We start from the raw sequence: 21,405 nt of genomic DNA on the forward strand, positions 1-21,405 counted from the left end.
GATATTTTTTTCACGAAATTTTCACCAACCACTACTGAAGAGTTAGGCTTTGGAGCCTGTAATTTTCAAGCCCTGAATTCCTGTTTGTTTACTTCTTATTTTGGAAGTTGGAATTAAAGCAGTTATCTTCCACTCAAAGATAACCAGGTAGCGCAGCAGTTATTGGGACGTTGTTACAGCTCAGAGTTCCAGCACCACTCAGTATGGAGTTTCAGTAAGTCCTCTCGTGGAATGCGTTAGCTTTCTCTTGGTCCTCCAGTTTCCTCCCACAGTCCAAAGATGTACTGGGTAGGTTAATAGGTCATTGTACATTGTCCCGTTATTGGGTCAGGGTTAATCGGGTTTGAAGGGAGTTGCTTGGGTGATGTGACTCGACTGGCCGGAAGGGCCTCCCCCATGCTGTATTGCTAAATAAATAAATGAAAAATCTATACAGTTACTGAAGATTGTGGCCAGGGGACTCACAAAACATCTGCCTAATGATACGGAAGGAGGCCATGTGCCCCATCTGGTCCACGCCGGCTCCCAGGGAGAGATCTCATTCGTCCCTTTCCTCCAGCACTGGTGTTAGGAATGCAGAGCACAATATCTCCCAGAGGGCAGGATAGATTTTCCAGCACAGGACACACAGACGAGATATGGATGAATCAGACGAGGGAAGGAACAGTACAGTGAAACACTCAATGAATTGGGAAACCTGCAAAAGGTGCAGTTGGAGTGTCATTGGAATTTAGTCAGGTGTACTGAGCTGGAAGTCCATCCTTACCATCAATGAACTGGTGGACAACTCCATCACCACATTTGCAAACACATCCAAACTGCATCCGAAGACCATTTCCTAGCAATAAGCTCAAACTTCCATTGTGCACTGGCAGGTTATAGCCCATGTAAGGTCAGATAATTCTTACACGAGTTCATCCTGCTGCAGAGGAAGCTGCCATTGATACTGATGCTCAAAGGAGATTTCATAGGTACCACAGCCCCTTGGTCCCATCCTCCCACTTATGCTGTAGCTTACAAAGTGGCATTAGCTTTGTCCTCCTCTCTCAGGGTTACAGCTTTGACGCTTCCATCACTGACACTTTGCATATCCTCCATAGTGGTTTCAACCAATTCCATTGAAAATCAGAAGCCCTGCAGACGGCACTTGAATAACATTCCACTCAAGCAGCAGGGCAAGCAGAGAGACATGGGAGCAAAGCGCTGAGGAGATGCTCAAGTGGGATTAGCTGGTCATTGTATGCTCTTTTGTAAGGTTTGATTAGTGAATTTTATTTGTTTGTTTATTTTGTGTTGATGTCTGAATTATGCTTAAACAGATACTTTGAAAGGGATGCAATATGTAACAGTAAAGTATAAGACTGGGGTATAATGAGGATATACTACATAAAAAAAGGAAGGTAGCATGTTGGTGAATGAGGAATTGAGCTGCATTTACTGGGATCACAGTTAGGCGAGTTGATTATGGTCAGCAAATCAGAAAGGGGCTGTCCAGATTGCTGCATTCTTTTCTTTCTTATCTTTCTCCTCTTACTCTTCCACCACTTGTGCCCGTTACTTTTCTGTGGCTCACCTTGAGGCCGAGCCCTCACAATGCCGAGGTTGCATGTCTGCTGATGGTTCCTGATGTCCGCATTGTTCAGGATTACAGGGCTCCTTCGGAACGGTCCAGACAGCAGATCATCATTTCAGGTAGCCAACAGTTTATTATATTTTGTGAGGACCAGGTCTTTGCATTGTATGGCTGATGCCCTCATGGAATTTGTGCAAAAAACCAGAATTTTCATTGAACTCCCTTGATGCTCAGTATCCATTTTAAATGTTAGAAGATCCTGCTGCAAAACAAAATATTCTGGTTGCTGCCACTTTTCCTGGCATAAACCATCTAAACTTTAAAATCCCTTTCCAACTCAGAAATAAGATGCTGTGCCTGCAAAAGGCAATAGGTGTGCAGTCAATCATCAACGCTTGCAGTCATTGCAAAGACAAGATCTTAGCCCTTCTCCTGGCCTCTGCCCAATAAGGATGAAATCTGCCCTCACGAGTCTTTGAAGGGACAGTGCCTGTAATCCTAGAGAGTGCAAGATCAGGTGACAAAGCTGGTGGTGGTATGAAGGCTGGAAGGAGTCAGGATTTCAAATTTGATATCTATGGAAAACTTAAAGGCTGCTGTCAATGTAGTTCTTGCACAGTTCTAGTCGGGGTGGCAGATTTTAATGAGGTCATCTCTAATAGCGTATGTTACTGAAGCCGGGGTACAATGGGACTTAGGGCATACTGCATCCTGAGATGACATCACCTTTGACTGAGAGCCCTTCTTCTCCTCAATTTTTCTGGTAGCACTTCCAGCTTTGCTAGCCCTGCTCTACGATCATGCTGTTCTAGAGCTATACATCACAGAAATGGACACTTTACCCAAACATCTCTCACTGCTCCCCATCTGTAATTTCTTCGGCTCCTCAACTTTTCGCCCTTTTGCCAATCAACTGTCCAGCTCTTGGCTCCATCCCGCCCCCTCCTGTCTTCTCCTATCATTTTGGATCTCCCCCTCCCCCTCCCACTTTCAAATCTCTCACTAACTCTTCCTTCAGTTAGTCCTGACGAAGGGTCTCGGCCTGAAACATCGACTGTACCTCTTCCTAGAGATGCTGCCTGGTCTGCTGCATTCACCAGCAACTTTGATGTGTGTTGCTTGAATCTCCAGCATCTGCAGAATTCCTCGTGTTTGGACTTTTCCCAACTTGTTCACACCAACTGTAATAACAATCTACACTGCATTTGGGGATTTCCTATCAGAACACGTTGGAAGCAATGGTCAATAGGGAAACCTCAAAATGAAGAGAAGTATTTCAGTGCAAGACAAACCACATCCTATAGATTATGAATTTTAAAGCTCTTTAGAAATAACCAGCTATTTAATCTATTTACATCCAGCAGTAATTAGAATGCTAACAAATGTCAGAATGTTTGATAGTCTCCTTAAATTGCTCTGGCCATATCTTTCCCTTTGTGGAACATGTTAATCTGTGAGAGTTGAAACTTTAAGAGACTTTAGCTGAACCTTGATTTCCAACAGTGCTTGTCAAATAAGACCTGCACACTGATTAATATCATGAACTGCCAACCCATGCATCCATGTTGAGTTAACCACACATCACTATTGCCACAAATAAAAAGGTTTGCCCATACAACTCATGCCAAAAATTTACATTTGTGCTATTGAACTAATATTCTGAACTAAAACCATAAGACCATAAGATATGGGAGCAGAAGTAAACCATTCAGCCCATTGAGTCTGCTCCGCCATTCAATCATGGACCGATCCAATTCTTCCAGTCATTCCCACTCCCCTGTCTTCTCCCCATAATGTGCTTAAGTCCTGAAGTCGTGCCCTCTTGTCTTAGTCTCCCCTACCATGGGAAATAACTTTGCCATATCTAATCTGTTCAGGCCTTTTAACATTCGGAATATTTCAATGAGATCCCCCTCATTCTCCTGAACTCCAGGGAATACAGTCCAAGAGCTGCCAGACATTCTTTATACAGTAACTGTGTGATACATTGCAACTAAAAGTCATGTGGTGATGATTCAGCTTCTGCTTCCTAAAAGATGGATGTGCCACTGCTGTACACAAAGAAGTAATCACTGGACTAATAAGTAAGTTGCCTGTTAATTCTGGCCTAGTAACATTATTTACAAGATAGATTGAACTGGCTGCAATAGTACTCTGGGGTCATTTTGGTAGCAGTTTACATTCCACCTCAGGCCAATGTCAAGCAGGCTTTAGATGATCTGAATAATGGGATCAACATGCATGAAACATGCATGAAATGCCTTCACCATCGTTTTGGGAGATTTTAACCAGGCCAGTCTGGAAAAATCACTAAGCAATTACCATCAACAAATCACTTGCAATACCAGAGGAAACAACACACTGGACTATTGCTACACCACCATCAAGAATGCCTACCGTGCTCTTCCATGCCCTCACCTCAGGAAGTCTGATCACCTATCTGTACTTCTACTTCTTGAGTATAGGCAGAGGCTGAAGACTGCAGCACCAGCAGTGAGGACCAAGAAGGTATGGACAAGGGAAGCACAGGAGCGCCTACAGGACTACTTTGAATCGGTGGACTGGACTGTATTCAGGGATTCATCTTAAAACCTGGATGAGTATGCTGCAGTAGTTACCAACTTCATTAAAACCTGTGTGGATGAGTGTGTGCCTACAAAAACTTGCTGTATATTCCCAAACCAAAAGCCATGGATGAACCAGGAGGTACATCGTCTGCTGAAGGCTAGATCTGTGGCATTCAAGTCTGGCAACCCAGGCCTGTACCAGAAAACCAGGTATGATTTGCAGAGGGCTATTTCAAGGGTGAAGAGACAATTTCAAATGAGGTGACATCGGATGCACAGCAACTCTGGCAGCACTTGCAAGACTTTACTTCATACAAAGCAAACCCCAATAGCATGATAGCGTGAATGGCAGCGATGTCTCACTACCAGATGAACTCAATGCCTTCTATGCATACTTTGAAAGGGAGAACACAACTACAGCTGTGAAGATCCCTGCTGCACCTAATGACCCTGTTCTCTCCATCTCAGAGGCCGAAGTTAGGCTGTCTTTAAAGAGAGAGAACCCTTGCAAGGTGGAAGGTCCCAATGGAGTACCTAATAAGGCTCTGAAAACCTGTGCCAACCAGCTAGCAGGAGTATTCAAGGACATTTTCAACCTCTCACTGTTATGGGTGGAAGTTCCCACTTGTTTCAAAAAGGCAACAATTATACCAGTGCCTAAGAAGAATAATGCGAGTTTCCTTAATGACTATCACCCGGTAGCACTCACATCAACAGTGATGAAATGCTCTGAGAGGTTGGTCATGACTAGACTGAACTCCTGCCTCAGCAAGGACCTGGACCCATTGCAATTTGCCTATCGCCACAATAGGTTAACAGCAGATGCAATCTTAATTGCTCTCCACAGGGCTGTAGACTACCTGGACAACACAAACGCCTACATCAGGATGTTGTTCATCGACTATAGCTCAGCATTTAATACTATCATTCCCACAATCCTGATTGAGAAGTTGCAGAACCTGGGCCTCTGTACCTCCCGCTGCAATTGGATCCTCGATTTCCTAACTGGAAGACCACAATCTGTGCGACTTGATGATAACATACCCTCCTCACTGACAATCAACACTGGTGCACCTCAGGAGCGGGTGCTTAGCCCACTGCTCTACCCGTTATATACACATGACTGTGTGGCTAGGCAAAGCTCAAATACCATCTATAAAATTTGCTGACAATACAACCATTGTTGGTAGAATCTCAGGTGGTGACGAGAGGGCGTACAAGAGTGAGATCTGCCAACTAGTGCAGTGGTGCTGCAGCCACAACTTGGCCCTCAACGTCAGTACGATGAAAGAGCTGATTGTGGACTTCAGAAAGGGTAAGACACAGGAACACATACCAATCCTCATAGAGGGATCAGAAGTGGAGAGAGTGAGCAGCTTCAAGTTCCTGGATGTCAAGATCTCTGAGGATCTAACCTGGTCCCAACATATCAATACAGTTATAAAGAAAGCAAGACAATGGCTATACTTTATTAGGAGTTTGAAGAGATTTGGCATGTCAACAAATACCCTCAAAAACTTCTATAGTTATACTGTGGAGAGCATTCTGACAGTCTGCATCACTGTCTGGTATGGAGGGGCTACTGCACAGGACCGAAAGAAGCTGTGGAAGGTTGTGAATCTAGTCAGCTCCATCTTAGATACTAGCTTACAAAGTAACCTTTAGGGACACCTTTAGGGAGTAATGTCTCAGAAAGGCTAATGTCTCAGAAAGGCAGCGTCCATTATTGAGGACTCCAGCACCCAGGGCATGGCCTTTTCTCACTGTTACCATCAGAAGCCTAAAAGTACACACTCAGCGATTCAAGAACAGCTTCTTCCCCTCTGCCATCTAATTCCTAAATGGACATTGAATCTTTGGACACTACTTCACATTTTTTTAATATACAGTATTTCTGTTTTTGCACGTTCTTTAATCTATTCAATATACGTAATTGATTTACTTGTTTATTCATTATTATTATTATTTTTGTCTTATTCATTTTTTTCTCTCTGCTAGATTATTTATTGCATTGAATTGTTGCTGCTAAGTTAACAAATTTCATGTCACATGCTGTTGATAATAAACTTGATTCTGATTCTGATTCTGATTTTGGGAAATCTACCATAATTGCTTAATACACTCTCTTAACAGTCAAGGTTCCTCACAGAGAACATGATTGCATATAATTATCACTTTAATGCACTATAATAGAACTGTAGTCTGCTCATTTAACAGATGAATTAATCCAGTTTAAAGTAACTTGAACTAAAATAGCAATGAGAGGAACCTCATATGATATCTTAAGTATCCATTTATTGGCACCACTAACAACAGCAATAACATGAAGGGCCAAAACTAAAATAAATGGTACTGGATCACTGCAATAAAAACAGAAGACAGTGAAGATAATCAGGCAGCTTCTAGAAAAAAAGACAGTGTTAACATTTCAGGAGTCATCTTTCTTCCGGGATTGAAAAAAATAAAAACATTTTTTGAAGGTAGGAGCGGAGAGACCAAAGGGAGTGACTGTGATAAATGGAGATTGAGAGAGAGTGACAAAGATGTAGTGCTAACTGAGAGAGGATGTTGGATGCTTGTTGATTGAAGTTGATCTGTCTGGAGGAGATGTGATGAGGAAAAGACGAATGAAGGTAGAGGATAGTTGAGAAGAAATTTGGCAGTGTGTGACCATAGTTGTTAACGCAGTTGATCGTAGTTTTTCTATTTCTAGTACTTTTGCCTTCAACCTCAAGCAGAGGAAGGAAAAGGTTCCTCTTGTCACCACCCTGCACCCCACCAGCTGCCACGTTCAACAAATTATTTTTTTGTTAGGATTTCAGCCACCAGGCAGATTTTACCCACTCTGCCTTCAGCATTCTGAAGGGATCGCTCGCTCTGTGACTTCCTGGGTCACTCTTCTGTCTCCACAAACAAACACATGGAAAAACACAAGAAATGCAACAGTTGCATCTCACACTATTCTATTCAGCTATCCAAACTATACGTCCAATTGCAAAAGATTGAGTCACTCGCACTTACTTCCAGTTTATTGAACAATGTGGCCTCCTCGACTTTGTAGAAACAAGATTTGGACTGAGTGCTCACTGTGCAGAATATGAATCTGATGCAATTAACAGACTTTCAGCATATTCACTCGACTGGTCGCCAACACCACATTTGTTACTTTGTATGTCTTTGTATCGTTTTCTATTTGTTTTCTCCCCTCACCCTTCACTACAGCTTGAGTAACTTCAAAGAAAAATGAGTGACTCTAGAAGATGGATATTGATTTAAACTTCTGAAATATGGCGTTTTCGAGAAGAATAAGCAGACAGACGAGCAGAAATTATTTTTTCATGTGTTTAATAGAGTTCGTAAATTAAATGATGGCTCAAGGGATGACAAAAATTGAAATAGCCCATTTTCAGTTTGCAAGTAAATGGAGAAAAGGATTAATAATATTAATATTTACAGTATCTGCAGATTATTTTGTGATTAATAATATTAATTTGGTACTGACACAGTGAACAGGAGAAGCTTGAATCTTCTCCTTCTAATAATAAAAACTAATAATAACGGTTGTCTGCAATCAGCACAATTTAAATTAGGATTTCTCTATTGAAATCATAGAACCACATCAATGGAAGCGATGCAATATTGTTTTTTAAGCCAATGGGAAATATTTGCTGCTAGGGGATGCTCCAGAGTTATGTCAATATAACAGATATTAATTCAAATAAAAACCAGTCTTCAGTTCTTAATGTGGATTGTAAATTGTGAGCAGTATCTTGAAGTTACATGCACCCCTTTGCAGTGTCTGTGGAGCACAGGCTGCCAACATACTTAGAGATATGGTATACAAAATTGTGACCATGAAACGTTCTCATATGTATCAGCCCAACCTCAAAACAATAGGGCTATGTTAATTGGCTTGCATCAAATCAGGCAACATGGCTAAGTTATTTGCATCTTTACACTATTGAATCACCTGCTGTCACCTTTGATCGAAAGGTATAAAAATGTTAAGTACTTTTGGGTTTGTGAGCCTCTACCACAAGTGTCTCCACAAGAAAGTCTGTTTGTCGTGATGAATAAAGACTTTCATATCCACAGCTCCAGGGTCTCTCCACCAGCTTTGATCACAGTCACAACATTTGCGGGCTTGTCTAGGATACACTTGTGACCCAGTAACTTGGGCAGCAACCTCAGCAATCTAAGGAGAGTGAGCATTTCTGATCAAGACACCCCTTGCTTAGATCTTCTTAGGCCAATGACCACGGGGTTGGGCAGTATCATAGAACATGGCCAGGAGCTGGAAAGGTCAAAGCGGAGTGGTGTGTATGTGTGTGTGTGTGTGCGCGTATTTGTGTTTATTTTGTGTAAGTGACGGCTACCAGACAACACTGGGTAGCTTGTCGAACCAGTGCCACCAGTTGCCACCGGTTACTGATCTTTCGGGATTCCAGGGGATGCATGTATATTTGTTCGGTAGGCAGCGTGGCTACTGATAACATTGGGTAATGTGGGAGATACCACACAGGACACCAGAGGATGCATATATTTTCATTTGGGAATGGCTTGCGTGTGTCTGGCTGTGTGTGGGTACACCTGAGAATCAAAGCCTAAGACAGGCAATAGTGCAAGAATATTTACCTTTCTGCATAAAATGGATACAGCAACATGATGAAGAGGGGAGATCTCACCGAGTATACACGCAACTAACTGGAGAAGTTGAACAGGAAATGGACGAAGCTAGGTGGGTTAAGACCAGAGGAACATCGGCAGTGGCGGAAAAGCCAGTCAAAGAGGAGGGGAGATAGAGCAGCAGCCATTCTGTCTCATGTGTGTTTGCAAGAAAAAACAAAGTGCGTGGAATCACATGATGCATAAATAGCAGAGCAACAGAAGGAAAGGGATGAATAAGAGAACAGCTAGATAGTGCACAGGTAATGCAGGACAGTTTAAAGGAACAGTTAGAACACTCTGAAAGAAATTGCCATTTTGGAAAATTAGTCCTGTGTATACTCAATCTTTTGTCATGGCATGGAATGAACTGTTGCCTGTGAACCTGAAACTAAGTTACAGTGCTGGTGCCCCCTGCATACTGAGTAACTACTGATAGCCATTGATAAGTTTTAGCTATCAGGGAAAGAAGGGATGAAGATAAGAATGTGATTAAAGTGCAATTGGCCATCAGGGAGGGATGCAACAAGCATACAAATGACAAAGCTGCTTTTTAAAGACTGGTTGAAATGAAGAAGACAAATGTGTCCAAGAAGAGGATGAGATCAAATTTCTGGACAGTATTATTTCCATTTCTACTTAGTCTTGCAGATAGCCAATTAAGGATAACAGTGTAGACATGGGTACATAGGGATATGATAGGTTTTTAATTGGGGAAGGTATCCAAAATGAAGGCCATCTTCACTGTCCTACTTAATTGGATCCCCTTAAAGTTTAGCCTTCCTGGGACAGATTTCTGTCTGGGACTAAGAGGATGGTATGTTTGGGAGTATTCTGAATTTAGGTGAATATGGCAGACCAGGCTGATGTGGTCACTCAGCATATCAAACATAGCTTCAGATATAGTTGCAAATAACAGCTGATCGATTGTGCAATCTGGTGTCTGGCTCTCTATCATCAGAAGGTTTTAGAATACTAGTATCAACAGGTGTGCTTGATGATTCAGAGGTGTCTCCCACTGTAGATATGTAATTCAAAGGAAGAATTGTCAACCTCAAAATTTTGAAGTAAATGATGTCATTGTAACTATTGTGATTGTATTGAATCACCTGTTGTTACCTCTGATCTTAAGGGTATAAAAATGTGATGTTATAGATGCTTTTAAACCCAAAGGTACAAGTGTCTCCACAAGAATGTCTGTTGGTTGTGACAGATTTTCATATCCACAGCTCTAGTGTCTCTCCAGTGACTTTGATCACAGTCACAACATTTGGTATTGGCAGAAATCACTGCTATTGACACAATTTTCACCAGAATGACAATGTTGATAGTGGCAATTAATGGGACAGTGTTTAAAAAAAATGTAGTGTGAAGTTAGCTATGGACGTGCAGATCTTCCTTGAGAAGGGGCAATTGGGCACAGCTCATCACTACCCCAAATGGGATTTCTTGGAATCCTTTTGTTTTTTTATTGTCTTCATTCTCCAAAATTTCCATTGGGATTGGTAACCCCTTGGGTGCATCAGTGGAGCCAAAAGGAAAATATAAAGAACAGTAAAACATATTACAAAAGCTTGTGAAAACACAAGTGTGCACAGAGAAAGAATAGGTAGATAAATGGACCAGAAATATCCTTGAAATTGCAAACTAAATCTTCATAATAGGCCCTTTAAATGAACCTCTGTACAGATTATGCCATACCAGCTCCAATGCCTATTAACTATCAGAGGGATTTGCTGTCAACCAACAAGCTTGAATGTCAGACAATTATCTGCAGAATAGAATAAAGTCAACTTGCCTTATGTTAATACAATGAAACTCATGCCTATTTCCCAAGGGAAATTAATACTGCCATTTAAAGTGACACTATTTAACAAATCACTGCTTTCAAGTGTTCTATCCCTTCTGTAAAAGTGCATGGTAAAACAGGAATGAATAAAGGATCCTTTCTTTCTGCATTGAAGACTAGTTACAGTTTGCTGGGGCAGGACCTACCTAATGCCCACACCTCTCAGTTTAACTCCTTTATGGGACCCATCCTGCAATCTGCACAAATGACTTTGGCCAGAACAGGCTGACCTGCATCTTATTGTGGACTTTATACACCTGTTCAAATAAGGACTATGCTAGCGGCAATTGTGTGTCATTTTGTTTTATAAATTGAAGTAGCTTCCAACTTTCTTAAAGGTAACGATTCGTGTTATTTGTCACTTGCACCTCTAAACATCAAAATATATAGTGAAATACATCATTTGCGTCAATGACCCACGCAGTCCAAGGATGTGCCGTGGGCAGCCCACGAATGTCGCCAAACTTCCGGGGTCAACATAGCATGCCCATAGCTTACTATCCCATGCGTCTTTGAAATGTGGGAGGAAGCTGGAGCATCCGGAGGAAGGCGACACAGTCAGTAAGAATGCGCAAGCTCCTTACAAACAAGTGGGAAATGAACCTGGGTCACTGGCCCTGGAAAATGCCACATGAGGTTCTACGCCACCATTCAACCCTATACTGCACAATGTTTCTGGGGTGGACTTTACACTGTTTCACTTCAGCTATGCCATCGCAACTTAAGTTTCCAAATTTATCAGTGGAATGTGGGTCCATATTAAATGGATCCAAAACCAACACTATTGCAAATTGTGGAACTTCTTCCAAACCAAAAAATAAAGTTAACTTTTGAGGTCCAGGTTAATGTACACCAGCCTCTCTTACAACAAGTAATGAAGGTTCAGAATACGCTATTATAAACAGCAACAGTGCATTCTTCAAAATTCTTCATAGGAGTATTAGTGTTTTCAAACAAAATCTGACACTGAGTCACTTTAAGACATATTAGGACAGAAATGGCCAATGATACAGACTGTACAAAAGAAAAAGATGTTGGGAAACATTGGAGAATGACAAAAGAAAAAGATGTTGGGAAACATTGGAGAATGAGTTCAAGAATATTAAGTCCTTGTGAAATGAAAATAGTTTCAAAAGCTAAAAGGGAAATACTTGAGAGACAAGAACAAGTGATGGAGGATTAAGTGAGGACGAGGCCAAGGAATGATTTGAAAATTAGGAGAGAATTTTAAAATTAAGGTATAACTTAACCAGGAGCCACTGTAGCAGAAGGCTGATAGATGGTCTGGGTTGGTACCAATTAGGAATTTTAGGAAATCCCTCTGATATGTAATGGGCATTGGATTTGATAGGGCGTTATCTGCTGAGTGGTTCCTTTAAAGGGCCTATTAAGAAGATTCAGTTTGAAATTTCAAAGATATATTTCTGGCCCATATATCTACCTTAAAAAAAACCTCAAGTTCAAGTTCAAATTCAAGGTCAAGTTCAGGTTTATTGTCACTCAACCATACACATGTATACTGCCAAATGAAACAACATTCCACCGGACCAAGGTGCACAACATAGTGTATATAACTCACACACATAACACATACAATAATATTACCATGAGTAAATTAACAAATAATAAGGTGCATTTACATTGCAAATTGAAATTAAACAGTATAACACTACTGACTTCAAAGAGATTGTTGGATGGATGGGAGGAATCTTTGACAATGTTAAGTGTCCTTCATATGTACCTCTCCTGATAAATATCTCTGATGGGTGGAAGAGAGATTCCTCTCAGAAGTCCTTGCAATCCTTTGAAGACACTTGAAGTCAGATGCCTTGCAATTCCCATACCAGACAGTGATAGCTGGTCAGGACATTCTCGATGGTGCTGCTGTAAAAAGTGGTTAGAATGGGAGTGGGGGAGGTGGATACTCATTTGCCTCAGTCTCCTAAGGAAGTGGAGGTGCTGCTGTGCTTTCTTGACTAAAGAGTTGGTGTTGAGAGACCAGGTGAGGTTGTTTGTTAAGTGCAATCCCAGAAACTTGGTGCCCCAAACTCTCTCCATGTATGCACAGTGAGGAGTGGTCAGCCTACACCTTCCTAAAGTCCACAATAATCTCTTTGGTCTTGTCCATGTTGAGACTCAAGGTGTTGTGCTCACACCATTCTTCCAAGCGCACTACCTGCTCTCTCTATACCGTCTCTTTGTTTTGGTGATTAGGCCAACCACTGTTATATCATCGGTGAACTTGATGGCTTGGTTTGAACTGGATCTAGCCGTGCAGTCATGTATCAGCACCGTGAACAGCAGTGGGCTGAGCACGCAGCCCTGGGGAGCCCCTGTGCTCAGCGTGATGGAACTAGAGATGCTTCTACCAACATGCACGGACTGTGGCCTTTCTGTCAACAAGTCCAGGATACAGTTACACAGAGAGGTGTGGAGACCCAGAGACTCACACTTGTATTTCATGAGCTTCTGTAATAACGTTTTTCTGCTCTTTAATTTTTCCTTTTGGCTCTACTGATGCCTCCAGTGGGATACCAATCCCAATGGGACTTTTGGAGGTTGAAGACAATGAGGAACAAAAGGATTCCAAGAAAGCCCACCTGGACTAATGATGCCCACTTCTCCCTATTCAAGGACATCCACTGCACATCCACTCCATGCTTTACCAGTCTAACTGTGAGTACTACTGAGTTGTTTTTTTTTCTCTGTCACAAGGTACGTATAATCACATCTATGCTAACAAAATCATTATAAATGATTATGAACTTATATCATTTTCAAAATAAGTGAAGCACTGATTGGGTCAAGATAGTTTGAATTGACAGGGGAAGTGTAAAATGAAGCACGGACTCAGACAGACACTTTGTGATTAGTGGTGTCCCACAAGGATTTGTGTTGGGGCTCCATGATATTCCTAAATTACTTTAGTGACAGGATAGAGAGCCATGCATATAATTCTGTTGGTGTGACAAAAATAGTTCACTTTATAAGCAGCAAAGAAGGCACCATTAGATTACAAAAAATATTAATGGGCTAAGTGATTGGGCAATGCCATTGCAAAATAATTTCATTATTGTTAAACGTAGATCAAATTGCTCTAAATAATGAAAATTCGGAAGCACAGCAGCCCAAAGAGTCTGGAAAGGAGCGGATGGATGAAGGATCATTACATTTAAAATAATGAGGTTGGGGACAGAATATATTCACAAAGGTTCATGAATTCCTAATATTTATAATCAAAGCACTCAAACACAAAGAGGTTGGAGTTATTCGAAGTGTAACTGCCAGAAACTTAAAAAATCTGAAATAAATGATGGATTGCTGAAAATAATCAGGGAGGATCTTTGGGCTGAGAAACAGAGTTAATGGGGGAAATCTGTTAAGATCAACATCATTGGTAGAAGATGATTTCAATCCAAGCATATACCAAGGAATTCAGAAATTCACTCTTCACTGAAGACTTGATCCAATATTGCCGACATTCAGAAGTGAGCTCCCTTACTTTATTTTGCTATTGAGGAGTTGGACATGGACCACTATTTGCTGATAAAGTGTGAAAACTGTGGAATATGACGTGATGTGAGAGAGCAAGAGTGTTAAATATATAAAGAGGAGTTGGGTATAGATTAATGTTGGAATTGAATGCTGACTGGGATTTTTTTTTTGTTGGTGGTGTGGTACATTAATCAATTACCTAGAATTGAGATGCAATTGATAAGATATGAAATTAGACCTTGACCAAGAACATTGAGTCATTTAACTAATTAAATGAGTCATTGAAGCAATAGGCCTACTGCTTCTAGATCCCCAGGTTTGGTTCCTAGCAACGAAAACATGGCTATCTGCTGCCTTTGCTTTTGACTCTGGCTAGTGGACCTCTTTATTCCCATTAATATGGTATTTTCTTTTCCCACTCTACCAAGACCTCCAGTGCAGATCTCTAAAGTGCTGTGTCACAATTATACCACTGTCCATGTTGGAATGAATTATGTAACCATTTCTGAAACTTGCTTTTCCCCCACATTACAAGACTTCTGCAGCAGATGCAGCCTGTTCTTAAATAATGCAGGCTGGCTTTTGGGATGTTATAACCACTAGGTTCTCTGTTGAGGTGTGCAGCCACAAAGGGAGTAGTGCTGAATACATACAGTGATCATTTTATTAGCAGGCAGCATAAGGATGATGGAATCAACAGATGGGTTATTTCCCTAAACCTATAGATACTTTTAGAACTAATTCATTTTGTACCACTAAAAGTTTTATTTAATTTTAATTAATACCAAAAACAGTAAAACATAAAAGCTGAGAGAATGCCTTCCAGCTATGAGGAAGAGAATCTGGGTTTCAGGTGCGCCATGAAAACTGCCATCCTTCATGGAAATCAGTCAACAATGGACTACCACAGAGGAACTGCAGTAATCTGTCCATCTGGTCACAGAGTCAGAGAATAATGGAGATGTACAGAACAGAAATGGGCTGTTTGGTCCAACACATTCATGTCAGCCTTTTTGCTCACTTATTCAGCTACTTTATGGTGGTCCCCTCCTAAGCCCTCCCTGTTCAAGTGTCTGGCTAAATGCTTCTTATACATAGCGATTGTATCTGTTTCCACCACCTCCCCTGACAGTGTTCCAAGTATCAACTAATCTCTGGATAAAACTTACCTCTCGGTTACCCTTTAAGACTCCTTAAGCTTATTCCCTCTTGTTTCTGTTATCTCCACCATGGTAAAAAGATTTTGACCATCTGCCATATCTACACCTGTCATAATCTTATATACTTCTGTCAGCTCACCACCTAGCCTACTTAGCTCTGGGGTAACCAAGAGCAAATTATCTTACCTCACCCCATAACTAAAGTTCTCCATTCCTGGCAATATCCTATAGAATTGCTTCTTCATTCTCTCCAGCACAATCACATCCTTCCTATAATGTGGTGACCAGAAATGCACACAATACTCCACGTTTGGCTGAACCAGTGTTAAGTACCTTACTATTTTCTCTGAATCTTTCACCCCTATTTGATTTTCCAAAATGTATCACTACGTACCGGTCAGAATTAAATTCCATTTGCGAATGGTTTGTCCGAATTTCCATTTGATTTGTATCCCATCGTAGCTGTAGTCAACCTTCCTCAGTATTCACAACATCACCAATTTTCATGATTTCATGTAATACTCAAATCTACTATCTCCTACATTCATATCCAAATATTTATCACAAAAAGGGATTGAAACACCAATTCCAGTCACCATTAGTCACGGACTACTAATCAGAAAACAGCATTCTTCCACCATTTCTCTCTGCCTCCTATCATCACTGGATCTAATTAACCAACATGCCTTGGATCCCCTGTGTCTTAACCTCCTAGACCTACCTACCATCTGGAGTCTTATCAAATACCTTACTAAAATTCACATAGAAAGTATCTACCATCCTGCCTATATCAATCTCCTGTGATAAAACCTCATAACAGTCAAATCAAGTTAGTGGGACAGGATTTTCCCCTCACTAAGCTCAGCCGACTCTCCCCAATCACTCCCTGACTTTGCAAATTGACATAAATTCTGTCCTTTATCAATCAATCAGCACAGTATCAGTGTTAATCCACTTATGCAGCTCCCCTGGATCAACTTCACTTCATTAAATGCTATTGAGAGTCATAGATTGGTTAAAGTCTCAAGTGTGCATGTGTAGTAGATAGATTTATTGGTTTGCAGATGGTTCTCCATCTGTCTATCAGGAATAAATATCCCTTATGATCAGAAGAAAGGAGATGTATAATTGCTTGCTCACAGAAACGTTATGGTCTAATGTATATGAATGCTTTGACATTCTTGCAAGAAGCAATAAAACAGCTTGCCATTAAAAGTAGCATTCTGCCAATGGCTTTTTAATGGCTTTATGGCACTAACTAGTCTAGATGCTGCTGCTTCTGATATTAGTGTTCATTAGTATAACTGTTCACCCTGTTGAATGACACTCATTTATCAGTTATTTTAGTGAAAGCATTAATCTATTCATCCATTTAAAGTGCATACAATCAATTCTAGGCTTTATTCTTATAAAAATTCACACTTTCACAACATTATAGAATAGTGTTCGTCTGGTTACTGCACCTAAAAATCTAGTACGCACTATTGCACAAAGCTCCAAGACAGGAGCGCATCCGTAATATCTGTCTCCTGGTGTCATCGTCATCATTATGTGTTGTGTCGTATGACATTGGCAGTCATGGTCTATTTCACCATGATTGTTCTTGCAAATTTTTCTACATAAGTGGTTTGCCATTGCCTTCTTCTAGGCAGTGTCTTTACAAGATGGATAACCCCAGCCATTATCAATACTCTTCAGAGATTGTCTGCCTGGCTTCAATGGTCACATAACCAGGACTTGTGATATGTACCAGCTGCCCACATGACCATCCACCACCTGCTGCCAGGGCTTCAGGTGACCAGGACTAAGCAGATACTGCGTCTTGCCCAAGTGTGACCTGCAGGCTAGCAAAGGGAAGGAGCTCTTTACTCCCCCTTTAATAGAGACGTACCTCCACCCTGCCACCTAACCCAATAAGCTACGTTCTATTCCTGGTGTAGAATGTAACTTATTGAGCAAATCTAGCTACAGCAATCATTTTGTAAGTCTGGCACAAAAAAAAACTTCAAGTGACGTAGTTTAACCTGAGTTTCAACGTGGACAAGACGAAAGAGATGACTGTGGAATTCGGGAAGGCGCAGGTTGACCATTCTCTATTGTACATGCTTGGCTCTGCCGGGGAGAGAGTGAACAGCACAAAGTTCCTTGCTCTGCACATACCAAACAAGCTAACACCTTCTCATTAGTCAGGAAGGCACAGCAGCATCTAGACTTTATGAGAAGACTGAGGTGTGCAAGGCTCAGTGCCCCCATTCTAACAGTTTTCCACAGGAGCACCATCATGAGGATCCAGTCAGGCTACATCACTGTGAAGTACAGAAGCTGCAAGGCCTATGGAGGATAGCAAAAACCATCGACCATCACCAGATCCTACCTTTCCCCTATTTGTGGCATCTACCAGAAGCATTGTAGACAAAAGGCCCAAAGCATTGTTGAGGACCCCTACCACCCATCCCACAATCTCTTTGGCCCTCTACCATCAGGACAGAGGTACAGGAGCATCAGGATTTGGACTGCCGGACTGGGTGACAGCTTGTTCCCTCAGACTGTGAGACTAATGAATAACCTGCCGCCACAGAGGTCTCATCACTAGGAGTTTACTGTATTATTTACTGTTTACTATTTATCTCTGTTGTGCACCACATGCATTTTTGAATTATATTCTGATAACTTATTTATGGTAATATTTGTTTTATGTGCTGTGTGTGATATATATTTTGTAGGTGTAATGTGGAGTATTGTTTCGTTTGGTTGTATGTACAGTCTGATGACAATAAACTTGAACTTTTTAATTTGTTGAATTCAGAATCTACATGATTCTAATTGCTCTAAAGCAATCATAAAGAAATACCAAACAATGGCTTATACTTGACCAGTAGTCAGACCCAACTCAACATTTGACCTTAGAATTTAGTTAAACACATTAGGATGTCAAAAAGCTTTTTAGGGCAGGAGTAATTGAATTGATTTTTTTGTTCATGATGTTAAGTGAGAATATCTACCCTTTGGACACAAAAATACATATTACATTATTAATAAGAATTGAATATGTACTGATTTACTATGGAGCCCAGTAAATTCTATAATTATTTTTTAAACGTATTAATACATATATGTTCCGGTCATTTGCTAATTTTTACAGGAACTTCATTCAAGATAACACTGACAGCGAGAGCAACAGGGGAAAACAATAGGGCAATGTTAGTTCTTTGCTGCATCCGGCAAATAATGGGTGAGGTGAAATACTTCACTCTACTCGTGGCATTATTAAAAATATTTTCTAATTTTTCAATCAATGCATTTAGTTTGGAAGAAAACATGTTAGAAAGTATAATTATTTCCCTAATTCAACTGCTTGCTTAGCTTGGTTCCCAATTTCCACACTCTATGTGTATAAGCTCAAGTAAAACTGTTTTGTTTATCCTATTCTTTACCATCCGGCCTTCGTATTATTCCTGCCACCTCTAATCTACTTTGGTTTTCATTTACCCAGCAACTCAAAAGTAAAATTTTATCCATCAATTGGATTTCTTCATATCTTTTCCATATGCATTCCCTGTAATCCCACTGGTAAGGTGGGATCTTACTTCTGGTAAGATGGTGGCGCATTCAAACACAGAGGCCTCTTGGGGACCGACCAAGAATGCACTTTTCTTTTTAAGATGTGTTTTTAATGATCGTAAGACTGCACTGGACTCCAACAACAGTGTGTAAAGCAGGTCGACTGCATCAGCGATCTGCTCATTGTTCAGAGCCGCTGTCCGGGGTGTCGAAGGAACCAGCAGACAGGTTGAAGAAGGAGAAGCCGGCCGTCTGGCCGGATTAAGGTCAGTGGAGCTGACCTGGTTGCAGACTGTGCCGCTGCCTGCTACTCAAAGGCGTCAGAGTTGGTGCGCGAAAGCAGCGAGCAGTGTAACTGCGAGTGACTGTCTTGGACGTTTATCTTGAAATCAGAAGACCTTGTTGGACATTGATAATGTGAGATGCTGCAGTCATGTTTCCCTTGTTGGATACTGAGAAGGGCAACAAGCAGCAACATGGCCTTGGTTGTAGCAAGGACTAGGCCTCAAGCCGTGGGCTTACCTGCTGCTGCAGTCCAGGTGAGAAGACATTGGAGACAGTGTAGCACGCTGTCCAGGCACAGTTGGAAGATGGCCTTTCCCATCAGTGTTGCCCTCCAGTGTTCAACTGGAGGAATGACAGGCTGGTTGGCCGGGAACTATACCTTCAATTTGCATATCACTCAGGGACTTGGACTATACATGTGTTTTCCTGTGTAACAATGTGAGTTTTTTTTTTGTTTGTCTCTCTATTTTGAATACATGTTATGTATCTTGGCCCCAAAGGAACGCTGTCTTGTTCGACTGTATCCATGTATGGTTTGAATGATAATTAAATTTAGTGCCTACTCCATTAGCCATTCAAAGTCAATTGCCTAATTGCCAACTTTGCTTGACCACTTCCCCCTATCTAGCTGTCAACATCCTTAAAACTCAGCTCTTTGAAACTTCTTTCAAGTTTAAAAAAAATATCTCTGCAAAACAATGTGGCTATTTTTCTTTGTTGAAAATACCACGTACATGCAATTTGTTGTGATTGAATTAATACATTTGCCAATATGCTTCATATGCTTCCTCATTTTTTTTATCCTTTCAAAATCCACCGTTAAAGATAGAACATATTTTTCAGGTTATAACTATGGCCTCACATATACACAAGCTCCTGAGAAGAAGAATAAAAATTGATCTATAATCCGATTGCTTTTTGGATTCTTTTTATTACGTCACCAGTCTGGACTACTCTTTTTGTTTTCTACACATGTACTTTATCCACATTACACTGTCTCATATGAACAGCTCCTCCCACATTTTTTCTGATGCTCCAAGTTTACCTTTAAATTTGCGATCTGAGAGATCTCAGGATTAAGTTTCAGAGTTGCCCTCCTAACTTTGCTAGTACCTCTCCAACAATGGCAAGGTGAAGATTCAAATAAATAAATGCCTTGGCGCAACAAAAACTTAATTTCGTGGCAAATAACTAATTATATTGAAGTCATTATATTGAAATGTAATGACTATTATCATAACCATAATTGTAGGGATGTTTTCGTTCAAGTATGGCTCCAAATATTCCTACCTGGGCACCAATGCGGTTTTAAAAGTTTTAATCTGCTCTCTATGCAGTAATTATGCCTAAAATAGAAATTCATATTTTTAACTTATTTTTAACATACTTGAAAGGAAGTAACTTGCGTGTCATATCTTAAGTGTGTTGTGAACAGTCATTGCATAAGTGCTGTATCTCTGAAAGGATCATATGACAAGATCATCTGCTTGCTAGTGTGATCATTTTTGATGTGGAAAGTTCCAGAGAATGTCTGATTCTAACCAGAAAGCCACAGTAAAAAATGTTTCCATAATACAGAACGTATTTCCTTTATTTAAAAAAATACTCTTGTTGTTAACTAGAAATACTGTCTGTTTTTCAGTATGCAAGAGAAAGAAAATTACATGAAGTGATCACTGCTGCAAACATCAAATTTGGACAAAGAACATTGAATGCTGTGTCTGATCATTCCCAGCTTAGAAAACACTTGGATCTTCAGCAAGGAGCAACAGTTTGATTGAGAGAGTACAGAATGGAACAACTAAAGCTATCCAAGTCACTGGATTTACTGGGCAAGTATTTTGTATAAAAACTACAGAGTGTGGAAGAAAAAAATTCAGACTCTATTGTGAAATGACAATTATAATGGATCCCTAGAAAGAGAGTTTGTAGAATGCCTACAAAATGGCTTTTTAGAGCAATTTATGGTTGAGTCCACTAGGGGAAAGGCAATTCTAGACAGGGTGGTTGTGTAATGAGCCAGACTTGATTAGGGAGCTTAAGGTAAATGAATCCCTAAGAGACAGTGATAATATTATGATAGAATTCACCCTGCAGTTTGAGAGGGAAATGATAAAGTCAGATATATCAGTATCAGAGTGGAGTAAAGAGTATTATCGAGGCATGAGAGAGAAGCTGGCCAAAGTTGTTTGGAAAGGGGTCACTAGCAGGGATGATGGCTGATGTTTCTAGCAGCAATTTGGATGGTGC

This window comes from Mobula hypostoma, chromosome 16 (assembly GCF_963921235.1).
Source record: "Mobula hypostoma chromosome 16, sMobHyp1.1, whole genome shotgun sequence".
Lineage (NCBI taxonomy): Eukaryota > Metazoa > Chordata > Chondrichthyes > Myliobatiformes > Myliobatidae > Mobula > Mobula hypostoma.